Consider the following 11,854-nt stretch of genomic DNA (forward strand, 5'->3'; position numbering starts at 1 on the left):
TCGATTTATTTCTAATTTTGACAAATGCAGGTTTTCTTGCAAGCGTGTGCTCCAACGCTATCACGTTAAAACATCTAGGCGCCCTAGTCACAGCCCTAGCTTTATTTTGACGAGGCTGCACGCCTCACCCATACACGAAACAACGGACTCGGCAGTCGGTAGCGCTCTTACGTACCAGATTTCACACGCGAAGGCGTAGGTTAGCGGCAAATACAATGCCGCGACAGCTTTTGGGTGTCGCTACGTTACATTAGATTTCGAAGGACCGAAAAATTCCATTCTGGTTTTACGAACTTCCCGATTTAACGAAATAATCCGAGCGTAGTCATCACTTCGTTAAATCGAGTTTCAACTGTATAGCATACCGGGTGTGCTTGCTCTTTTTAGGCACTGTACAGAATCTTTTGAGACCGCCTGTGGCGAAGAGCGATATTCTAGTCCACGAGCTGTATTACTCGAAGAGGCGGACATTACTTGCACGAGAAATCTCTACACGCACAATGCACCAATTAGGAAAATGTCACTAATAGAGTTATAACTAAATATTTTGCGGCACATGTTACAATTTACGAATTGTAGCCGGTGAGTTCGTAAGCCGTATAGCTACTTGGAAGGAATTTTTCTGGATGAGACCAGTTTCGAGACACCTATTCCTAAAGTGCGCGACGAAACACATTAACGTTCCAGTTGTTGTTGTTGTTTTGTGTGTTGCAATGCGCAAAACGGCATTTTGTTAAAAAAACAAAAAACAAAAAACAACAACAAGCAGATCCAACGCAATGTTGGAATCTAAGTGATGCGAAGCTTGTTTAGGCTAGCGAGGTGGGCGGATATGTTCCATATCTGCCCACCATGGTTCTGAGAAGCGCTGGCTATTACCTCCTAGGGCTATATATCTAGTAAACATAAATACCCAAGTTAGTGGACGAATTGATGGCTGTCACCATAGCACAACTGGTAGTGCAACGCGCGCGTAATGCGGAGGTTGCGGGTTCGGCTCCCGCAGGCGACAAGTTATCTTTTCGTCCACTTTCATTTCTCTTTTCTTCATTATTTGCTACATTACAATTTCAACCACGCTTAATCTCCCAGATGCTTTCCTTGGCTTCATTCTCTGATGGTTTGATGCGGTCATTGTGTATATATATATATATATATATATATATGCAAGGAAACGACGGCGAACACAAAACCCCTAAAAGAGGCAAGGAAAGACGAACGTACAACAGTGCATTCTTACAGCAAGTTCGACGGGCACTTATCTCGAAACAGGTGCTATCCTCAGAATTCGTTTTAAGCAGATACACCGCGCAATCTCACCAGCTACGAATCGTAAACTGCCCCCCCCCAATATATGCCATAATCAGTTCAGAAGTTTCTTTGCTAAATTTCCTCACTAGTCAAACATGTACGTATACTGTGCAAGTAATGACCGCCTCTTCGAGCAATATGATAATTAGAATTGTGGTGTCTGCCACAACCCCCCCCCCCCCCCCCCCACACACACACACACACACACACACGCACGCACGTAGCGCGCGGTCTGGTGCTCTGTGCATGGGTCTCATAGCGGCATTATTATGTTATGTAGAAATCAATGCCTGCGCATCGGGACACTTCGACCGTGGTTGCTATGACAGCAAATGGCTCACCACGCCACTCCTTATGCATTACAATCACCGGCCAAATAAAACGCCGGCGCACGGCCAAACGCTTTCGGCCGAACCTTATATACTCGCACGAAACGCATGACGGTTGGGTCGATCCCAAAGTCGCAATGGTGGTCAAGATCGCCGTCGAGCTCATCAAAGCCACCTTCCAAAGCAAGCACTCGGCCGAGCATTTTTTCAATAAACCCTTCTTCCGTCGTAAAAGGGGAAAAAATATGAAGGATGAAAGCCTAAAAAATGTTTCACGCACGGCTGCCATTATGTATCAAGCGAAAGCGCATAGCCACTCAATAAAAGAGTATCGACGTGGACTCTTCCGAGATAGCTTCTGTTGAGCGCGTCGCTCCGATCCCACACCATAAGCGAAGGAGGCAGCAGGGCGCGCCTATATCGCTATCTGCATCGTGGAAGCGGTGGGAAGTCAAAGGTAGACGGAAAGAAATACAATGATAAGTTTTCGGTGAGTTGGGTTCCAGGTGAGTAAATGAAATGAAGACCGCACTGGAAATCCTAGAGAAAGAGTCGACAGCCGCAAATGAAGTCACGAAAAAACGAATTGAACTCGTCCAGCAAAACACGGAACACATACATATAAAAAAAAGAAGGAAAAAATTATCTGCGCACGATCTCCATTCGGATTCTGTGTCAGCGACGATCGCTGCTTGGCGGGATGCGAGATCTGGAAGTGGCGAGCAAAGACAGCGGATGCGAGTGAGGAAAAGACCAAGAAGAATGAACGGCAGCACTTCAAGTTGCCGAAAAAAATATCGAACACGCGAAAAAAAAAAAAAGGACGAATCGATACGAAAGAGTAAATACACATAAAAATGAGATCGCATCGGAAGCTGAAACAGTCTAAAGGCGACGCAAAATGGAGAACACCGGGCGGGCTCTCACTGACCCCCTCTCCCTTACTTTGCTCTTCCCCCTTAGCACCTACAGGCGTTGTTCAACCGCGACAGCCCCACCGGGCGGCGCACAAAAGAAGGTCTCCGAAGGAATGTCGGGAGAAAGGGAAGGATTCATTGCTTCATGTGCAGAAACGAAATAGGGAGGAAAAAAAAATAATAACCAGCCGCTTGCGCAAAAGGGAAGGTGTCAAGCATCGGGAGGGATCTGACGCGCCCGACATTAAATAAAGCGAGGACTAGAAATATAGAAAAGTGACTCGGAGGAGGAAGAGCAGGGAATAGCAATTGACAGAAAGAAAGAACAGAATAAACGAAGAAAGAAACAGAAAAAGGAAAAGGTGAGGTGGAAAACGCGATGGGTGACAGCAGTGGCTGAACGAAGGGTGAAAAAAAAAAAAAAAAAAGTGAGGTAGGAATAACAACTCAGAGAAAGAGAGAGAGGGGGGGGGACGGGCAAAATGTCACATGAAGAACACGACTGGCATAGCAGAGCTGAAAGAAAGAAAGAAAGAAAGAAAGAAAGAAAGAAAGAAAGAAAGAAAGAAAGAAAGAAAGAAAGAAAAGAGACGACAATGTAAGGTAAGGTAACGAAAGGGGTGTGCCAGTGAGACTGCAAGGTCGACACCTTTATCTATGTACACAGCACGTTCCCCCTCCCTTCACACAAGACTTGGACAAAGCTTCGGAAGAGAAGTAAACACGCGATGATGAGGGAGAGAGAGAGGGGGGGGGGGAATCGGAAAAGATGCATGAACGCAACAATCCCGCGCACCGCTCCAGCGATACTCGCTATATAGGGAAGAGCAGAGGAACGCTTCGATGCGGTTTGTTCGTCCCTGATGCTCAAGGGCGGCAGCGAGGGAAGGATCGGGAAAATCTGCGACAGTTTGCCTCATTTCGTCTCGACGTCGCCTAGTGGATCCTTATACTTTTGTGACGTCGACATCTTCCGTCGCCCTCGTCCCAGAAGCTGTTTACACAGATGGTAGCACGCTGCAGCTTAGCTTTGCGCTTCACTGCCGAGACACGGCGACGCTTCTATGGTATTATGCGAGTGTGCGGGCCCGACTTTAAGGAGGAACGAAAGTACGAGCAACGCGACATCGTTATATGATCCGACGAGAACGCGAGAATGCACAAGCTACATCTCGCGCTGCCGCCGCTGCTGCTGCTGCTGCGGCAGTACATGCATATAGTGCCTGCATGCAGCCCGCGGCGCTGTTGCTTCCTGCGCGAGCGTTGCGAATAACGATTGGGTTCTTCTGAGCCGCGAGGCAACGAATGCGAAGTGTGCCTGTCGCGTATATGCGCCGTGTGCGCGTTTGAGAAAGAGATATGTGCGTATAATACTGTACCGACTTCGAGCGAAATCCGATTCTCATATAGGACCCACCGCGCGCTGCGCGTCCTTCAGCGGCGTCATATCAAAACGCGGCGACGTCTATACGTGTATACATGCAGCGTTAAGACGTTATATAGATTGGCGGCGTTCCCTTATGCATATATATAGGTCACGCGGACTCGGTGAGGAGCAAAGGGAACGACGCGCCACGCCTTTGCTTGTGACATATAAGTTGGTGTAACCAGTCGGAGACGTACGCTCGAGTTATTTCGCGTGTTTTGGTTAGCGACACAGGCGCCTGGGTTTCCATATCGTACCTATAACCATACCTAACCGACTGACTCGCGCGCGAGTCGGTCGGTTAGGCATGGTATTAGAAAGTGGGGCAGACTGGAATGACGCGGCGTCGCAAAAAGAATTTTAAAAAATACGGTTTCTTTGCTCGAGATGTTCTGTTATTACGCATCAGCCACAACGCGTACAAGAGAACGGAAACTTGGGAGGCTCGTTATCCGTTTCTTGCGAAACTGGCACGGTGCAAACGTGGGCGACGAAAACGTGTGGGGGGAGCTCGACGCTCGACCGCTCTTTCCTATATGTTGCCTTCGCATGTGCACGCAGCTTTATTCAGAACCGACGTATAATGTAGTTTGCAGTCAACTGGAGCGAGTCACTCTCTCTTGTATTTCGCCTAATGAGATAACTAACGACTATTAATTAGTCAACTTCATTAAATATTATATATTCGGAGCAAAAGTGTCAATGAGAAAATTGTAGACCATCCTGACAAAAATTCCCGATGCAGCTCTTTGCTGCTCAATACGTGATACATAAAAGTTTTCTTTTTTTTCCCAAGCTTGAAAGAAAGCCGCCCGCAACACACACACACACACACACACACACACACACACACACACACACACACACACACACACACACACACACACACACACACACACACACACACACACACACACACACACACACAAAAAAAAAAAAAAAGTGCCGCGCGACTACTGTGACGCGGCACTTCTTAATTTATTAGCGAACGAAATGTCATTAATTAACGGTTTACCTAATACCATTATAGAGCACATATTACGATTAAGAATTGGAAACGGTGAGTTCACAAGGCAGGTCCACTTTAAAGGAATTCCCGAGGCTGGCACTAGTTTAGTTTAAGACATATTGGTGGGCTATTTGGTTCGTCAATAGGTAGGTAAGTGGTTCTTGAGGGAAAGGGAAAGGTTGGCGCTATCTTCTGCAGCCCTTGAGGGAGCACGGCTCAGCGCCAATTCGTCAATAAACACGTTTGCTCACTGTGTTACCTCCTTGTATCGAAGCGCGCTGCCATATTACAACTATAGTTTAGTAATATCTGTAAGCGTTTCCAAGTAGTGCAACGGAATGCACCCTGTTCCCGTAAAATTTGTCCCGCACAGTTTGAAAAGTCGTTTCGTTAAATAATAATAATAATAATAATAATAATAATAATAATAATAATAATAATAATAATAATAATAATAATAATAATAATAATACATTTTCTAAAAACAATTTCATTTTACCGCAAGTTTGATCTCGCCTATCTCGAAACAAGCACTCTATAGCTTCAAAATTTGTTCCAACATGGACGCACCCGGTCACGCCCGTGGGGACCGCTTGCAGATATTTTGGCCTCGTTCAGCGCCGCTATTCATTTGCCCGTCGCTACGCGCAAGAGCTGCAGCCAGCAGAGCGGTGTTTGCGTTTCCGACGAAAAAAAAAAAAACGTTGCAAAACGGGCCGCGGTCAAAGTTTTCAACGCCGCTCGAGGGGCCTATATTTTTCGTAACGCGCGCGTTCTAAACCACGTATATAGTATATACCCGGACGGGTCCCGCAGCGAGCTTGCAACCAGCCGTTCTCTCTCTTTTTTTTTTCTTTCTATTTACTCATCTAAATCCTTCGCCACGCCACAAGCAACCCGTTTGCAGCTCAGCACCAGAGCGCTTAAAATTTATCGCTCGGCTTTAAATACGGACGCGTTGTCGAACGCGCCGAGCGCCTATAGCATCGGCTTTATATGGTGCGGAGCCGTAGCAGCCCCGTTTGTTTATTCTATGCAACTGAAGAAAAAAAGAAAGAAAGAAAAGGAGAATCGAACTGTCGGAAGAAAAACACGCTCAGGGGTTTTCACAGCACGTCTTCGCCGTCCTCCTTCTCTGTTTTTTTAAACAATGTACTACACGCTTCTTTTTAACCTCCTCTCCACTCCTCCTTTCCAAGAAACAAAATGTATGGTAAAGGGGAAGGGGGAAAGGACTGCGCATGCGCGCCGCGGTTGCCAGAGATTCCTCAACCGGAAACGAGCGGCCGGCATGCAGCGGCCGGTCGCGCGCGGTTTCGTTCTCGCGAAATACCGCTATATACGACGCCGCGACGCTTTGACGCAACATTGTTCAGTGCCACTTCTCTCCCTCAAAGACGCAACGGTGCGTAGGTGAGAAAGGCACGAGAGCTTGCTTAACGTTCCTGGATGCAAAACGTAACATATAAACATAACCGAATAGCCAGCGCCGCGAAGACGTGTGTGTGTGTGTGTGTGTGTGTGTGTGTGTGTGAGGGGGGGGGGAGGGGGTAAGCGGTATGCGGAGGAGGAGGGGGACTCGGCAGCGCCGTCATAATATTCGTCCGGAATTCGGGGATGCGGGCAAACACCACATAAGCGCACACAATAAACTCGCCCACACGTATATATGAAGGAGTTGTGGTGGAGGGGAGGGAGGTATATACGCAGACAGACCATAAAGCCTCGAGTTCCGCGCGTCGCTAGGAAGCCAGGATTTCTGAACGACGGAAGAGCTTCACACTCTTTCTCTCTCTCTATCTCTCTCTCTCCTTACCCACACGCCTCCTCGCTGCATCGTTTCCGCTCTCGCCCGAGCTAACCTGTGCGCCCCCCTGACGGCATGTACACATCTTCACAGAGCCTTTCGCCACGAAGCGACGCTGGTCCATCTCGCTTCCTGTGTTTCCTTTTTTACCTCGGAGCCTTCCGCCGAACGGAACATGCACAGAACACTGATGGAAGCGGGAAACGACGCTTGAAAGAAGGAGGGAGGAGAGGAGATCAAGAGAAAGAAAGAAGGTTCGCTGCCTCCTCGTACGCGAGGAAATGATGCTATGTTGTCACCGTCAAGCACAATCACCTTCACATCCCCTCCAGCCCCCAACACCATTCTTTTGTACTTGCTTCGCATGTTCTTTTCCTTGTTTCTTTTAGTGAGCACGTACGAACTGACGTTTCGCTTTTCGCTCTCGGAAGAGGCACAAGGGACGTGATCGGTATGAAGGGGAACAATCAGTCGAATCGACATTCAGCGCGAACTGGAAGGTGACTAGGTTATGCGCGCTATGTATAGTTCGCGCGTTCAAGAAAGTGTCACGTGATGCTCCTATTCATTTCAGTTTCAAGAAACGAGCACGTTTAAGTATCTGTCAAGTTGACCAAACGTTCTCCTTCGCGTTGTCTCTCGGTCGTTCGACAAGGCAAGGTATAGCCAACGCGAGGCTACCCCGTCTTTTGCATTTCGCATTGGAAAGGCCAACAACGCACGACAACCCACGATCAGTGTGGTCGCGAGAACCCTCAGGTTACTCAGGTATGTTATACGTATTCTTTTCATTCTAGCATTTTTGTATACATCTCCCTAACTTTTCTTTTTTCTTCCTCAAAACTTCTCTATCTACCTTGTACTGCTACCTATGTCCGTCACGGATCCGGTGATATCAATCTCTTTCCTGCTTTTTTCCCCCACCAATACTCTTAAAAGTCTCTTGCTTACTTCGACTGCTAACCGGTTGATGTTAATTCCGTCCACCTTAGATCCTACGGTTCTCACTGGGTTAATCCACTTCGTATTCCATTAGGATGTGCTGAGTGGTCTCCGGATCTTTGCTGCAGCATACACATGCCTCATATAGTTCAGAATATTTGCTCCGGTATGCTTTGGTCCTTAGGCAACCGGCTCGAGCCTCAATTAGCAAGGCACTGCCCTTTGTGTTATCGTACAGACTTTCCCTTCTAGTTTCTTCTCATTCTCCTAAATCTTCATGATCATTCTTGTTTCCATTCGTTGCATCTAATTTACTGTCTCTGTTTCTCTCACTTTCTTTTTGATGACTCCTGGTTGTTTATTTACAGTTTCAATTATCCTGTACTTCGTTGCCAACTCTCCTGACCTGCCCCTGCCCCCTGCCCCCCCCCCCCCCCCCCCCCCGGAAGGCAGCAGCAGCTACACGTGGTGGCGGTTTGTTACGCTAAAAAGCGCCGAAAAGATTTGCTCGTTTTTGTGTGTTGCGTGCGTTTTCGTCAGATACTTTTTTTTGTTCTTACCTCGCTGTACAGCACAGATTTCCTTCCATATATATATATATATATATATATATATATATATATATATATATATATATATATATATAAAGCCACTGTACATTTATGATTATACCAGCGAAGGTAGCTCAGTGCCTACGGCGTTCTGCTGCAGCTCTTGAAGTCGCAAGTTCGACCCCCCAAAAAATGCTCGTGTATAACTCGAATTACGCGCTCGTTGAGGAACCCCAGGCGGTGGAAATTATTCCGGAGACTACGGCGTCCCCAACAACTCACTGCGAAACTTCGGGACGTTTAATCCCGCTATTTCAATGCACCATTAAGGCTTTTTTGTCGACATGCTTACCCTGGCAAATGAGTTTAGCACACAGCGCTGTCATCACAATAATAGCTTTGTGTATACGCTCTGGTTGAACTCCGCGTCACGCGATGGCGCCACCGGCATGTGCTGCTCAAACATACGTACGTCTTGGGTAATCCGGTGCTATTACGTAAGTGCCAATAACATGCACGAGGTCAAGCTAAAGCTCCGTAATAATAACGCGTAAGATCATTCACGATATATGATAGAACTGCGCAATTAATACTGAGCAACCGACCTCTGGTACAAACTTCAGCGAATGCATGCATGCAAAGCGCGCGACGCACAGAGAGCTCCAAGTATACCGCGTATGCGCCGGCTTCTGGCATTAATTAATTTCCCCTCTCACGCGGAGAGATTAATCAGCGGCGACTTCACCGCCGTATAGTTCGAGCTTGAGACATACGAGATGACTTAGGCGAGGAGCACGTAATTAAGCCGAAGTCGCGCGCCGCCAAAGATAACTATGTAAATGGGGAGCGCGACAATCGGTGTACAAACGCGGAAATTAGAAGCTTTGAATACAAATCGAATACTTTTAGAATAAACCGTTTTTGGATTCGAATATCCGATATTCGATTTACGCTGAATATAGGTGTCTATACTACAATTATGAAACCTGACAGCGATGAAAACAATGGTTCACAAATATGGTCGGCCGTCCCGTTCAGGTGCCCACGACAAGCGAAGTTCGAGCTTATGTAGTGGCATTTATCACTGAGAAGTTGCTCAGACTAACGCACTTCTCCCCGTTTATTTTTCTACACTTTGAGAAGGAAGAAACTATAGTTCGCATTGGATTCGGTTATCAAAGCACCTAATTTTAGAATATCCTCCATCACCTCGATACAAAAATTTGGTTATCCGAGTATACCCTCGCTTTAGAAAGCAGCTTAACAAAAGGGCGGGCGAACAGCGTTTTAAGAGAGTGAGAGATGGAACGCCCTCTCCCCTTCGTCACCGACCATTCGACGCTGCTTCCACCAACTCGATGTACAGAGAATCGACAGAATGGATGCATCGAATGCTCCTAATGTCGAGCGTTTATTTCCTTCCTTGCTTCCCACTTGCTTCCTTTGTTTCTTTCATCTCAGCCTCCTCCTCCTCTTACCCTTGCACGTATTTCTCCCTCATTCCTTCATCTATCGTTTCATTCTTTTTTACTTCACTCACCATTATCCCTGCGCACGCTTCCCTTATTCAAACATTCTTTCTTTATTTCCTTTAATTCATCCTTTTCTCTTATCACCCTTACTTTATTCCTGCTTTACTATTTCATTCAGCTTTTGTTTCCTTTTCCATGTCTTTCGTTCCTTACTCTTCTTGTTTTTTTGTTTTTTTTACCTCTTATGTTTCCCACACTGTTTTCTTTTTCTTACAATATTCTTTCGTTCCATGCCAAAGAAAGGGCCGGCGGTACCGGCACGCATTAGGGCGTAGATCCCTCGCTACTGGCCAGGGATTTCCACCGCAGAGTTGAAATAAACCGGTCTTTTGCGGACGGGGGGGGGGGGGGGGCAAAAAAAAAAAAAGGAGTTCTTCCGTAACCCTAGCTATAGGGGCTCAAGCCGTAGGGTTCGCACGGCGAAGAATAACTCCAGAAAGCCGGGATCTTTCGCGCCGCTGTGGCACGCGTAACTGTGTCTTTCTTTCTTCTTCGTCTCCCTGCGGGGCTATATGCGGACTCACGGAGCCAAAGTCAAGGCTGCTACAAAGCGGCGGCGAACGAGGATCGGACTCGGAAACGACCGCAGAGAGCGAGGAATGCGCGCCGCGGGAAAAAAGAAATAACGCAGCGTCGTAAAACGTGGGCGGCATAACGGCGTAAACGGCGAGCTGAATAGAAAAAGAAGCTCGCGTAAAGCGGAGACGGGCGCAAAAAAAAAATATTATATATTCAAGTACGAACTGACTCTGAAAACGCTGAGAGATATAGCATTAGAAAAGAACGAACGCGAGAGACAGATAACTTTGAAAACAGCGAGGAAAGTGGCGTGTGGAATGCATCCGTCACAGTGGCTCATGCGGATATATGATGTTCTGTATAGCTGAGGTCGCAGGTTGGTTTCTTTATAGCCGCGGCCGCACAGCATATCGACGTGGGCCAAAGGCAAAGACACTCGTGTACCTAAAGTTAAGTGCACGCTAAATGTGGTTGGCGTCGGCGGCCTTCGCCGACCAGCTGGCCATGTCCTCCTGGCGGAGGAATATCTATAGGCTTAGTCTGACTTGGAATAAAAGTCTTTTCTCTCTCTAAAACATACCCCAGGTTGGTATAAATTAATCTGGATCGTTTTATACTGCGGCGTCCGATAACCCATGTTGCAGTTCCTGGACGCTAAACCCACACCATAATTATTCTTTTTTCACCATAAACTATACTTATTTTAAATTCTTCCAACGCATTCAGGAAGCTAGATGATCGTCCTATGAGTGAATAGACAATACTATAGAACACCGATCACCGGCTCAGAAGACAGTGAAGACACCTGAGAACGTCTCGTTCGTACGTATACGAGCGCGCCTTTGACTCTTGTGTATACTGTCCGTGCACGCCTCTATACAACCCTCTCTTTCTCTCCCTTCTTTCTCTCCCCTTCTCCCTTCCCCCAGCGAGGGTAGCCAACCGGACTCTTGTTAACATCCCGGCTTCCTTATATCTCTCTCTCTCTCTTCTGGCTCACAAGACTCCTCCTATACCTATATAAGGGCGGATGCTCCGCTATTGCAAACACACAATTTTACTAGCACAGCTCAACTCGGCATCCCTATTTAGTGTTCCGTGAACGGAAGGCTTAAGTCGATGTCGACGCGGCGGCTATAGCCCCTAACAACGCACGCGCAACAGCGCAGCGCTGCGTACACACGACTCGGTAACGCGCATATAAATATTTGCCTCCGCAGAACGAGCGCCGGCGAGAAGGCTCGCGCCCCGGTGCGCAAAGCGCACGCCACCTCGCTAGGTTTGTGTACCGGCAGGTAGTGCGTACTGCACCGCTCGATCGAAGAGACATGTACGGCGGTGAGATATATCGACACAATAGCGCGATGCCGCTGCCCGGGCGGCGAAGCGGGCGCAGCATCGCGACGAAGGAAGCCCCAGAAGCAGCGTCGCCGACCGCCGCGCCGGGAAACGTCTTCCGGACGGATAAGCGAACGCAATGTTATTCCGGGAATATAAGAAACGAACCATGC

At 47.6% G+C, this 11,854-nt stretch overlaps 1 protein-coding gene across 1 annotated transcript in view; it reads right to left on the minus strand.

Moving 5' to 3' along the window:
• Window positions 1-11,854, minus strand: part of LOC119444904 (calsyntenin-1-like) — a 246,099-nt gene that overhangs the window by 49,686 nt on the left and 184,559 nt on the right.

This window comes from Dermacentor silvarum, chromosome 3 (genome assembly GCF_013339745.2).
Source record: "Dermacentor silvarum isolate Dsil-2018 chromosome 3, BIME_Dsil_1.4, whole genome shotgun sequence".
NCBI lineage: Eukaryota > Metazoa > Arthropoda > Arachnida > Ixodida > Ixodidae > Dermacentor > Dermacentor silvarum.